The sequence below is a fragment of the Geotrypetes seraphini genome, chromosome 13 (genome assembly GCF_902459505.1).
Source record: "Geotrypetes seraphini chromosome 13, aGeoSer1.1, whole genome shotgun sequence".
Lineage (NCBI taxonomy): Eukaryota > Metazoa > Chordata > Amphibia > Gymnophiona > Dermophiidae > Geotrypetes > Geotrypetes seraphini.
Genome location: NC_047096.1, coordinates 32,306,236 through 32,319,107, shown reverse-complemented (window position 1 = coordinate 32,319,107; position 12,872 = coordinate 32,306,236). Strand labels below are relative to the sequence as shown.

The 12,872-nt window shown below is 43.2% G+C and overlaps 1 long non-coding RNA gene across 2 annotated transcripts in view; it reads right to left on the bottom strand.

The window, feature by feature from the left end:
* Nucleotides 1–775: 775 nt before the first annotated feature.
* The window catches only part of LOC117347788, a 47,484-nt gene continuing 35,387 nt past the window's right edge, over nucleotides 776–12,872 (bottom strand). For both annotated transcript variants that reach the window (XR_004536834.1, XR_004536835.1), the window contains 2 exons: nucleotides 10,692–10,829; nucleotides 776–4,256 (listed from right to left, as the gene is read on the bottom strand). This is a non-coding gene — a long non-coding RNA (uncharacterized LOC117347788). The remainder of the gene's footprint in view (nucleotides 4,257–10,691; nucleotides 10,830–12,872) is intronic.

The following is a 12,872-nucleotide window of genomic DNA, read 5'->3' as shown; positions in this document are numbered from 1 at the left end:
ATGTATTTGTAAATGCTCACAACCATTGAGGATGCACCCCAATGCAGTTTGAAGGTGGGCTGTGGGGATGGATGTCATTGACACACTCTAGTCAGCAGTGTCCTGGATCCACATGGGAAGATATTTGGTGGCTTTCCTTCAGCTCATTAGAATCCAAAATGGCTCCAGCTTAAAAATTAATGAAGACCACTGCACTAGAGCCATTATCTCCTCTAAGCTGAGCAGAAGTCCTCCTATGCCAGTACGGGGTTTTCAAGAATGAGAGACAGGCAAGTGTTGCAGAATAGAGAATGACACGGTGACAAAATTCATCACCGTTCCCGTCCCCGTGGATAACCGCGGGAAATAATCCCATGTCATTTTCTAGTGTCTATTTCAACCTCGGTCCTTCTACACCAGCATTCTTCAAAGCAAAGCTTGCGGGTCAGTGGCTGTGGCCATTCATACTCTGATTCTTATGTGAGCCAAGGATAATGAAGCCATTGTGACATCACTGATGTGATTGGCTCTTAGGCACTTTTGGAATGAGGCATTATGACATCACAATATCTGCTCTGGATACCAGAGACTGTCATTCTTTAGTGTCTATCTCAACCTCAGTCCTTCTACACCAGCATTCTTCAAAGCAAAGCTTGCGGGTCAGTGGTTGTGGCCAATTATACTCTGATTCTTTCCTCTCTCCTTAAAGAATGACATGAAGATGGTTTCCCGCGGTTATCTACGGGGACGGGAACGGTGATTAATTTTGTCACCGTGTCATTCTCTATTGCAGAACTCCATGGAACCTGTCTGTCCTTAGTAACTGAAAACACAAAACTGAAACACCACCCGCTACTGGCAGAAGTACAGTTAGAGGACTCCCATAAAGCTTAGTGGAACAGTGACTAGAGACGTGTGCAGAGGTATAATGATATTCTTTCTCCATTCCTCTTCAAATAATCCCTACATTCGACTTGCTTTTTTAGAAGCTGCAATACACTGGATTGCATTTTCTACAGCTACTTAAATATCTTTTTCTGAGTTGGTGCATTGTGCAGTCTCTCATGCCAAATTTGAATCCCACCTTAAATCTTTTTCTTTTTGCTTTTGAATCTTAAACCCTGGGTCCCTCTGTTCATAGTTTTCATTTTAACCATGTTTACTGTAACAAATGAAATTGCTGATGCTTATGATTTGGCTGTGTGTTTTGACTATGTTTAAGCTCCCCAGAGCAGATTCTCTCTTATGAATTTAAGTGTTCCATTCAACACTTAGGCTAAGCTTTTATTGCATCATTTGCTGACAAATTCCAGATCATGTCTCTGTTTGGACTGTGTTTATATTCTCTAAGACGTTATTTAAGGATAGATGAGTCTAGAGATGTTAAGTTACTCAGTTCCAAGATGAGGATTCTGGGACATTCCTGGATTTGCTCCTTTTACTAGATCTGGGCTTCTCCCAACACACAGCAAGGACAACAGAGATTAGTGTATCATTTGTTACCCGCTAAGAATATAAGCAGGATAGAAATTTTTTAAATAAATACAGTAAATAGTGTAGAATGGACTAGACCACGGGTGTCCAACCTTGGCCCCGCCAGGTGAGATTTTCAGGATTTCTCAAATGAATATGCATGAGATCTATTTGCATACAATGGAAGCAGTGCATGCAAATAGATCTCATGCAAATTCATTAGGGAAATCCTGAAAACCTGACTGGATTGCAGCCCTCAAGGACCGATGTTGGGCAACGCTGAACTAGATCATGAACTCCTCCCACATGAGTTACAATCCTGAGGGAAAGGAGAGTGGCCACAAAGATTTAGAGCCACTTCTTGAGGCGGTGTGGCAGAATGGAGTGAACTAGTGAGTAGCATGCTCGTGGGTTCTGGAGTAGTTCATTCATTATGGAGTCAGGAGGACACAGGGAAGAAGTAAGGGATTTTTGTTGGGGGTTTTTTTATCCTGGGAGATCCCCAAAGTCTCGGTGACCCGTCAAATGTGTGCAGGACAATGGCACACTGACAATTGTACCCTGACATTGCACGCATGTCAAATTGTGCACCGCCCTGACAGAATACTATTTTGTCTTTTTGAGGGGAGTGTGGGACCCCTCTACTACACTTAAAAGATTCACTTACTTCTAGGGTTAGGTTTACATCATGATTATGAGAACCCTTTGAGTGAATATCTGAAAGGCCCTGATTTGCTCAGACTCCTCAGGCCCAGTGTTTGTTCTAGGAGTTTGCTGGATTCCAGAGAAGGAGAAGAGAGACCATAAGAAAAGCCTTGGGTCAGACCAATGGCCCATCTATCCCAGTAGCCCATCCTCATGGTGGCCAATCCAGGTCACTAGTACCTGGCAAAAACCCAAAGAGTAGCAACATTCCATGCTACCAATCCAGGGCAAGCAGTGGCTTTCCCCATGTCTTGAAGTTTATGATATCAGAAGTGGCAATGTATCAACAATAAAATTTACCTCTCCCTGAACATAATGAAGAAGCTTACTCAACATTGGGAGTGCCGGAAGTGACAGAAGGCTTCTGGGTCAGTTGTCAGCAGCATGTAGGAACCACTTACAGCAACTGGAAGAAATGGTACATAAGGTAAGGGGGGGAGGGAGAGACATAATTTCCTGCATGTGTTGGTGGGGGTGGGAAGGAAGGGGGAGAGAGAGAATCTTCTGCTTGGGCTGTGGGATGGGAAGGAAGGGAAAGAGATAATCTGCTGCACAGGTTGAGGGTGGGAAGAGAGGAACAGACAGAGAAAATCTGCTGCATGGGGTGGGGGGCTGGGAAGGGAGGGAGATAGAGTGCTGCACGGGCTGGGGGAAAGGGAAAGAAAAAGAGAGGCCACTGTACAAGCTTGAGGGGTGGGAAAGATGGGAAAGAGATAGATGTCCGCCCACTTTGAGCTCAGGTCCGCCCAAAATTGGCTGTCTGGCTATGCCACTGATTCACTGGTATCTACAGAGTTGGCTTCTATGTGAGATACCATATGAGTCCTTGGGAACTGAGTTCAAAAAGGTTCAAAAGGAGCCCATCCATAGTGAGGAAAAAATATTTTCCTAGAGATGTGTGGATAGAGGAAAATAACCCATCTGGCTCTGAAAGACTGTACCTCTCTGGAACTACTTCCACGTGTTTATGTTAGAGAACCATTCATTAAGTAAGCATTTTTTTTGTTGGAACACCATTACAGAACTGCACTATCTCCTTTGAATTAGGTCTTTACCTCGAGTCCTAGATCCCCGTGAGCTCCCTCTACCAGTTTGCACCCAGAAGAGGGGGGCTACATATAGTTCTGAGAACGGGGAGACTGCTGGAAAAATATCAAAAGAGCTTGGCTAGGAAGGCATTCTTTCCAATAGACTGAGTACTGCAGACAGTAGTACTTCTGAAATATTGCACAGTTTCACTGCAGGGCAATGTTTCTTTCAGCTGTTATTTATTACAATAAGAAAGCACCATTGAATTGCATGGCAGCTAGTTAGACAGTCAATCAATTTGCCATCTTTCTAATCATGAAAGATATTTTTTTCATCGCAGCAGAACCGGCTACAAATGCAGACACTCTTTTTTTTTTTTTTTACCGTACCCTGGATTACTATGTAAAGAGGGAGGGTAGACACAATGGACCTCTAGGGCTCCTTTTATCAAGCCGCGCTAGTGGTTTAACGCGCGTAATAGCGCACGCTAAACCGCCGGCCGCGCTAGCCGCTACCGCCTCCTCTTGAGCAGGCGGTAGTTTTTGGCCAGCGCAGGGGTTAACGCGTGATGAAAAGTCGCGCGCGTTAACCCCGCTAGCGCAGCTTGATAAAAGGAGCCCCTAGTCTTTTTGCATCCTAACCCAGTTATGTAAGGGAAGGAAACCATCAACAAAACAACAAATAGAGGAACAGGGGGAAAACATACAAATAAATCAAATGATAACTCCAGTTAATTATGCACAGGTGGCAAAAATACTCAAAATTTTACCCCTCTATTAGACATCACACTACAACCCAATGTAGCAAAAAGGGGGGGGGGGAGAGGGGGGAAACGCCTCAGATGCTACAGAGCAAACGTTGCTCTGAAGTTAAGCAAGGGAGCTCAAATTGTTTTTAACTCCCCTGCAGCTTTCTATCATCGGCGGAAACCCCCTATGTTAAACTTCATATGATAATGCCAAAAAAAGCAGCACTTATCTTTATATTAAGGTAGCTGCTATTTCTCTCTAAATCCATCAAAGCCAATGGTGGCCAGCGTTTCACGATCTGCCGATCGTTTCTTCAGGACTCTGTAGAGAAAAGCACATAAACCTACTCAGCAAGAGGATCTTAGCGTAAGCATTATCAAATAATAAAATTCATAAACTTGCCTTACGTGTTAGTAAGGCTTAGAGTCTTGTGGGGTAGGGTGAAAAATGGCGCCCCAGCGTCTTTTAAACATAGTGTAGTAAGAACCAGCCACATCACTGCTGTCATGTGACCTACTAACTCAGATCGAATTTCATTAAAGGGCCAGCAGTAAGAGCTCTCAATAGAAAATACTCTCAGTGGAAAATAGATACCGCTATACTTAAAGCAATACAAAAATTTGAAGGAAACAGCCAAAATTTACAGTACATGCCCATAAATATGTTCAAAAAACATCTGAGGTATGGGAAAATATGAAGAGGAAAATGATTCTCGGATCTGATGAAGATAGCAATGAGGACATGTAGAGTACAATGACATAGTAAGAGTGAGCGACGCCCACCCCTGCCGCTTGCGTGCCCCCTTCCCTTTCCCCTTACTTTTTTTAACTTCTCCGGCATGAGCAGCGTACCCACATCAGTGTTGGCTCGCCCTTTGACATCACTTCCTAGGCACGGGATCACGGAAGTGACATCAGAGAGAGAGCTGATGCCAACGCAGGCAGCAACCTCCCACCGGGAAGTGCCGAGTATTAAAAAGCTATCTGGACGCCTGGGCAGCCCTCTAAAAACAGAGGACATGTCTAGATAAATCCGGATGACTGGTAACCCTAGTAATATGAGACTACGAGGAGGTAGAATCAAAGCAACGCCAGGAGATATTTCTTCATGGAAGAGTAGTGGATGTTTGGAAAGCCCTCCCGAAGGTGGTGGTGGGGCAAAAAAATGTCCTGCAATTCAAAAGGATTGGAATAAACAGAGCAGATCCCTAAAAAGCAAGAAGATACTCATAGATATCAAGAATGTAAAACATCAGCTCATAACAGCTGTGAAATGACTTGAGCTTACCCTAAGAAACACTGGAGAACTCTATGACAGATACAAAAATTAAAACAAAGGCATGAAAACACAGCAGGTACAACCAGTTCATAGACAACCCCGCGAAAGACAAAGGCGCGCGCCGCAGAAAATTACAGTTTTTAGGGGCTCCGACGGGGGGCTTTTGTTGGGGAGCCCCCCCCCCAGTTTACTTAATAGAGATCGCGCCGGCATTGTGGGGGGTTTGGGGGGTTGTAACCCTCCACATTTTACTGTAAACTTAACTTTTTCCCTAAAAACAGGGAAAAAGTTAAGTTTTCAGTAAAATGTGGGGGGTTACAACCCCCCAAACCCCCCACAACGCCCCCACAACGCGGCGCGATCTCTATTAAGTAAAGTGGGGGGTTCCCCCCCACACACCCCCGTCGGAGCCCTAAAAACAGTAATTTTCTGCGGCGCGAACCTCCGCACTGCGCTCAATTGTCTGCGCGCACCTTTGTCCCGGCGCGCTTTTGACCTGACACCGGTACAACCTCCCCACCTCCCCTCCATATAAAACAAAGGCTTGGTGAAAGGGGAAAGTAACCTGTACTATGCAACAAATACAACCTCCCCAGAGCTTAACCTGCACTGTGAAGATTAACTTGCTTTGAACCCCCCAAAAGATATCACTTTGAAACTGATCAAGCCTCAAATGACTCCTTATAGAATATAAACACAGTCCACACAGAGACAAGATCAGGAAGGTGTCAGCTAATGATGCAAAAGAGCTTAGTCTGTGTTGTATGGAGCACTTAAATTTATTTCAGGCCCCCTAGTGAAGTTCAGTTCAGGTCAGTAACTACACCAAGATATAAATAAATAAAGCTGCCACTTTGCACAGGTCCTCAGGGAGTTATAATTTATCTCAAAATGGTATTTCACACTTATCCTGTCCTGAGAGGCCATGCAATCAATTTCCAAAACCATCTGTCCACTGCTGTATATATAACTATGAGCTGATAAATGTCATTTGCACGTTTTGATGTGATTTTCATTTTATCAGAACAGAAAAACAAACAAACAAACAAACACACAGTAAGAATAGAGGGGAGCATGCAGTTTGTGGACAATTATGCATGCTAAGCTGCAAAATGTCCTGGTTCTGGGAGGGAGACTTGTTTATTTCTGCTTTTGAACTTACATCCCAAACCAATGTGACTATGTAGTCCCAAATTTTGTCCATTGAAATCAGTGCTGTAGATCCCGTAATACATCAGGACAGTGTTGTTAGAAGGAGGAGGAATGGCCTAGTGGTTAGAACCACTGCCTCAAAGAAAAAAAAAATTGTGGAGAGTCGATGTCCAAGATGAAGGCTTTATTCAAAAAATAAATAAAATAAATAATCCACATAAAAATGTCTAGGGCCTGAACCTCTGGAAAACATCTGGACCCAACACGTTCCGTGTTTCGACAATATAGTCTTCTTCAGGGGTCCCTATGTAGTCCTAAATGCAGGCATGTGGATTAAGCGATGAATGTAAAGCCGTAACGCTGTGGAAATCTACATGCTTCCATGATGCAATGCGAATGTGGGCCTTAGGCCCCGTCCGGTGCATCATGTGATGCATGAGGAGGAGCCCAAGGCCCTGATTGGCTCAGACGCAAAAGCAATAGCCAATCAGAGACTTCATTATGGCTCAACCCTAAGGAAGTCCCTGATTGGCTCAGGTACCTCAGGCCTCTCCCAAGAGAGGAGCGTGAGGCACCTTAGCCAATCAGGGCCTTAGGCTCCTCCCCGTACATGATACACCGAGGCTGGGCTTAAAGCCACATTCGCGTTGCGTCATGGAGGAGGAGGACTTTGCAGTTCCTCCTGCTCCCAAAGACAGCACTGGAGGCCTAAGGAGCAAGAGAGACTTAGCATCCTTCCTGCTCCCAACTTTTAGGTACAGGGAGGTGTCAGGTCGGACCGGGTTGGGTCGGGCCAGGCCAGGCTAGGGGCGGGCCAGTCAGGATGGTTGCAGTTGTTTGGTGGCAGGAGGGAGTTGGCATCCCTCCTGCCATATTCACGCAAGCGGGTAGGATAGCGTCGGGTGAAGCGGCTGGGGTGTTGGGGGCACTATGTCATGTAGGGGGAGGCTTTTTTTCATTTTTTTTATAGGCCTGATATTTTGCAGCTCAATAAAAAAATGAAAAAAATAAAAATAAAAAGCCAGCAGAAGTCCTGACAGCAGTGACAGGAGGATGCTTCTCCTGTCACTACTGTCAAGGCTCTCCCCAACTTAATCTGATCCACGCAGTCAGTTGGAGGCGTGCCTCCGATCGCCACCATTTGCATGAAGATGGTTGGTTGAATCGATCGGCCTGCCTCCAATCGCTCACGGATCAGAAGGTTAGTGAATCTAGGCTTTAGTGTGCCCTTATGCAGATCTTTTCCACACGCTAAGGTCATTTTTACTGAAGCCAAAAAAATTACTGAAGCCATAAAAATGTCCTTTTTCTATTGTTTACATTAATGGCCGTGCACTATTGTCATTAGCACATGCCTATTTTTTTAAATTACTGCTTGAGCACTTACAATATCCATTTTGTAGATGCACAAATTGAAAAGCACAGTAACACCCAATCTCCACCCATGACACACACCCCTCAAAAAATGAGAACATTTTTTAGCTTGTGGTTAGCACAGCTTAGTAAGAGGGTCCTTTAACACCTCCTATTTAGAAGGCATTAAGTGGTCCCAGGCTAACTTTGAATTTCCCCTTCTCTGCCCAAGCCCTGCCTAGTTATGCTTCTTAGCAAGAAATGCTGTTAATGCAAAGTTTTGTGCACACCTCACAAAATCTCCAGAGAGCCAGAGTAATGAGGAACATATGGAGTATACTATATATATGTAGAGAGAGAGCAGTCTAAAAATCAAGACTGCTTGGGGATTGGGTCAGTGCAGATTTTCACATTTTTTGGATTTTGTGCATTATTTTTAAAATTCAGCATCTCGCTCTCCCTCTCTCTCCACCAATGTCTCTCTGTGTCTCTCTTCCACATTCAGCATTTCTCTTTCTCCCTCTCTTTCTCTCTGACCCATCCAGTGTTTCTCTTCCCCATCCAGCTGTCTCTACAATTTAAGAATGCCAGAACCTAAAGGAGGGGCCTGGGGGCCTCTAAGGGCACCCTCACAGCTATGTCCTCCCCCCACCACATGGTCCAGTGTCTCTCCTTCCCTTCTAGGCCCTGCCTGCAACTATGTCTCATTCTCCAGTTCAACCCCTGGTGTACTTTTCCAGTAAGCAAGTCTTCTATGCTGCAGCGCCAGTGACAAACTCACAGGCTGCCTCTAGGCTGTACTGGGCCTTTCCCTCTGACCCATCCTGCTCATTCAGATGCACCTTCCTATAAAAGTTAAAGAGTTTGCCAGCATTAATTTTCATGAAAAGTTGTGTGATACAACCTATTAGATTGTTCAAGTTTCAAGTTTTATTTGACTTTGGTGAATCACTTATTTAGTTTTACTAAGCGAGATACAAAAATTGATAAAAAATATAAATAAATATTTGTTCACACAATTTCAAATTTAAAATAATGGGGTAGACAACTGGCCATACAGACCAACTAATACAAAAGGTGAGAGGGAACAGAACTACAATTTAGTGTTTTTTTAAAGTTCAGAGGAGAGACATATATGGTGAAAAAAACAATAGGACGGGGAAAAAGAAAGAGAAGAAAAAGCAAGAGAAAAAAAAAAGTGCTTTTAAATAACTTTTAAAATGGACCAAATCGTTTTCCTCTCTTAAATATTGTGGCATAGCGTTCCAAAGCTGCAGCACCATCACTGAGAATATATTGTGTCGTTGTGCCCCAATAACTTTCAAAAAGGGGACTATTATGAGCTTTGGACTAATAGACCGCAGTGAACGGGGGATCCTGTAAGGCAGGGGTGCCCATACTTTTTTGACTCGCGAGCTACTTTTAAAATGACCAAGTTAAAATGATCTACCAACAATAAAATTTTAAAAAAACACAACGCACACTGTACGCATAGAATTGTTAATTATTCCTATTCCGGGGTTTTTTCAAAGAGGTCAAAGCAGATGACTCTATGCACTGTCACCTCAGTAACAACCATACAAAAATAGACAAATACCCACCCCCTCCCTTTTTACTAAACCACAATAGCATTTTTTAGCACAGGGAGCTGCGCTGAATGCCCAGCACTGCTCTCGATGCTCATAGGCTCCCTGCGCTAAAAACCACTAATGCGGTTTAGTAAAAGGGGACCATATTGTAAAATATAGACAGCAGATATAAATTCAGACATATTTTGATCACTAAATTTAAAATAAAATCATTTTTCCTACCTTGTCTGGTGATTTCATGAGTCTCTGGTTGCACTTTCTTCTTCTGACTGTGCATCCAATCTTTCTTTCAGCCTGTATGCTTCCTCTCCTCCAAACCTCATTCCCTGCCCCAACTTTTTCTTCCTCTCTCCCTGCCCTTTCTTTCTTTCTCTCTTCATGCCCCCTTTCTTTTTTCTGTTTCTCTTCTTTCCTTCTGTTTCCCTGCCTGCCCCCTTTCTTTCTTTCTCCCTGCCCTTCTCCAAGCCACTGCCACTTGCCACTGCCGCTGCCATCGGGGAACAGGATCCAAACGCCACCAATGGATAACAGGCCCCAAAGCCGCCGCCGCCGATGCCCCATGCTCTCTCTGCTTCGGGCCGATCAATCTTCCTCTCCCCGACGTCAATTCTGCCGTTGGAGAGGAAGTTCCGCCCAGCCAGGCAGCGATTGGCTAGCCCGAACTTCCTCTCCGACGGCAGAATTGACGTCGGGAGAGAAAGATTGATCGGCCCGATAGATCGCCAAGGCAAAGTGAGTCCTGGATGATCGACTCACTTTGCCTTGGCGAGCTACCGGTCGATCGCGATCGACCTATTGGGCACCCCTGCTGTAAGGGATCACTGCTGAAACACAGCCATGTCAAGTACTATTCCTTTTGCTACAGATACTTGTAGCCAAGCAAGGCTATCTTACAGTTATTTATTTTGTTGCAGCTATTACAAAGATGTTTTAACAAAAAATTCCTCAAAAACAGTTGTCACATTTGTGTATTGATTGCTATTGCACACTAAAGCAAGCTTTAACATCCTAAGCCCGCTCACACTAAAAACCTCTAGCACAAAATATTGTAAAGATTAATTGAAATTGTTTCCCTTATATTTATCAATTTAAGGGGTAGGAAGGGGGGAATATTATTATTATATGTTTTATATGATAATGGAATATATGGGTGGGAGGGATGGGAAAGGGGAAGGGATAAGAATTTATGTAATGTACCCATGATTGTTTGTAAGTGTTGTATTTATTGTTAATGTGAATGAATATATTTAACACTTAATGTAATTTTGAAAATGAATAAAGAATATTAAAAAAAAACAGAAAACTTCTAGCACAGCGTGATAAAAGGGGCCCTAATGCATTTTAATAAAAGGGTCCCACAGTGATCATCTCCCTTCTTCCTTACCCAGAATTGAGACTTTTGGTTCCCAGCACAAAAGGATTGCTCTGTCTGTAGAATCTCCTCCCCAACTGGATCCGATTCCACGGAGCTCCTGTTGCCAGTGCACAGCCAAGATTGATTTCCTTCCATCTCACTGTAATGCTGTGCAGAACAGTTTACAGAGGAAAAAGACAAGAAAATTCTGATTATTTTTTTTCTTGTGGTTAACCGGGACCAGAGCTATTGCTATCATTTTTCAAAACTAATCAGCTACATGTCTGCTTTATTACTTTCAGATGACGTCTGCTGAGTGCTTAAAATGAAATTTTCATACTATTTAGCTTTAGGGATCCTATTGCAAAGCTTCAGTAGAGGTTTCTACCACGGGCTGCTGAGGTAAATTCGCCAATGCTCATAGGAAATCTATGAGCATCAGAGCATTTACCTCGCCAGCCCGTGGTAGAAGCCTCCAACGCGGTTTAGTAAAAGCCAGCGTTAATTTATTATGTTCATGTTTATATCTATTAAAATTTGATATACTATTTGACTTTGATCGAACACAGCAGTTTACATAAAAAAGTATACAATATTTAAAAAAAACAACAACGCCCCACAGAACTTCATAAAGTTCCAATAGAAAAGCATAAAACAAGAATCCAAGAATCGATCATACCAAAATACAATAATGGCCTAATTCTATATATGGTGACCACCCAGTTTACCATGCACATTTTAATTGAATAACAAGTCAATTAGCGTTGATAATTAGGTGCTAATAATCAATTATCGGCACTAATTGGCATTTGGTAAAATTTATGCATGAATTTATAGTTGCCAGGATCCAAACATAAATTTTACGTGTGGTTTCCAAAAGGGGATGCAGCCATAAGAATAGCCATACTGAGTCAGACCAGTGGTTCTTCTAGCCCAGTATCCTGCTTCCACAGTGGCCAAAAAGTACCTGGCAAAAACCCAAACAGAAGCAACATTCCGGAAACCCAAAGAGTAGCAAGATTCCATATAGATTCCCAAAGAGTAGCTACATTCCATGCTACCAATCCCAGGACAAGCAGTTGCTCCACCATTTCTGTCTCAATAGCAGATTATAGACTTTTCCTCCAAGAACATGTCCAAATCTTTTTTTTTTTAAACCAACTAACTTAACCGCTGTTACTACATCCTCTGGCTGCGTTCCAGAGCTTCACTATTCTTTGAGTGAAAAAAATATTTCCTCCTGTTGGTTTTAAAAGTATTTCCCATGGGAGGGTCATGGGTGAATTGGGGCATTCCTACAATTTTTGCATACTGTTATAGAATAAGGGGGATCTGCACCAAAATTACGTGCAAAGATTTATACTAGAGTTTAGTTGGTGTAAAACCTCATACCTAAAATTAGACGCAGATCCTGGTGCTAAGTGCTAGTCTATAAACAGTGCCTAACTTTGAGCGCCTTTTACAGAATAGCATGTAGTATGGGTTTTTTGGGCACTGATTTTTTTTTGGTGCCATTTATAGAATTTGGTCCTATATAATTAAGGATTGTAATCTGCAATTTTGCTAGTGTATCCTTCCCTCATTATCTACTTCAGTGTCAAATATTTGTTTTAAAAAATGAGTTTTAATGAAGTCTTTAAATAAGAGACCCCCCCCACCCATACACAATTACCCAACCTCATACAATGTCCAATACATTGCTTGCTATCATCCGAAGAACAAAGTGCCTGCTTTACTACCAACGTCCAAGCTGGCTGAATGAAAATGAGAGAAAATGATCTTCCAGTTTCAAACGTACATGTCCATGCTTGTCAGTTCATAACCGTTTCTCATGCATAGTAGCAGTCCAGCCTGACACAGAACAGTGTTTTGCTATCAAGTGTCTTCAGGAGCTGCAACAAGCCTGGGCTCCCCTATCTCCCCTATCCCCTATTGCAATGTCATTTACTTGTGCTCCACAAAGAAAACCATGAGGAGACTAAAATTGATCCAGAACACTGCCGTCCGCCTCATATTCGGCCTGAACAAATGGGACCACATCACGCCTTTCTACCACCAACTGCACTGGCTCCCTTTCGAATCCAGAGTCATATTCAAATTCGCCTGCTTCTGCTACAAAACAGTTTTTGGCTTATTACCGAGTTACCTCAATCACCATTTCACGCTGAATCTCACCAACAAGAAATCACGTAGAACCCAGCTGTTCGCCTT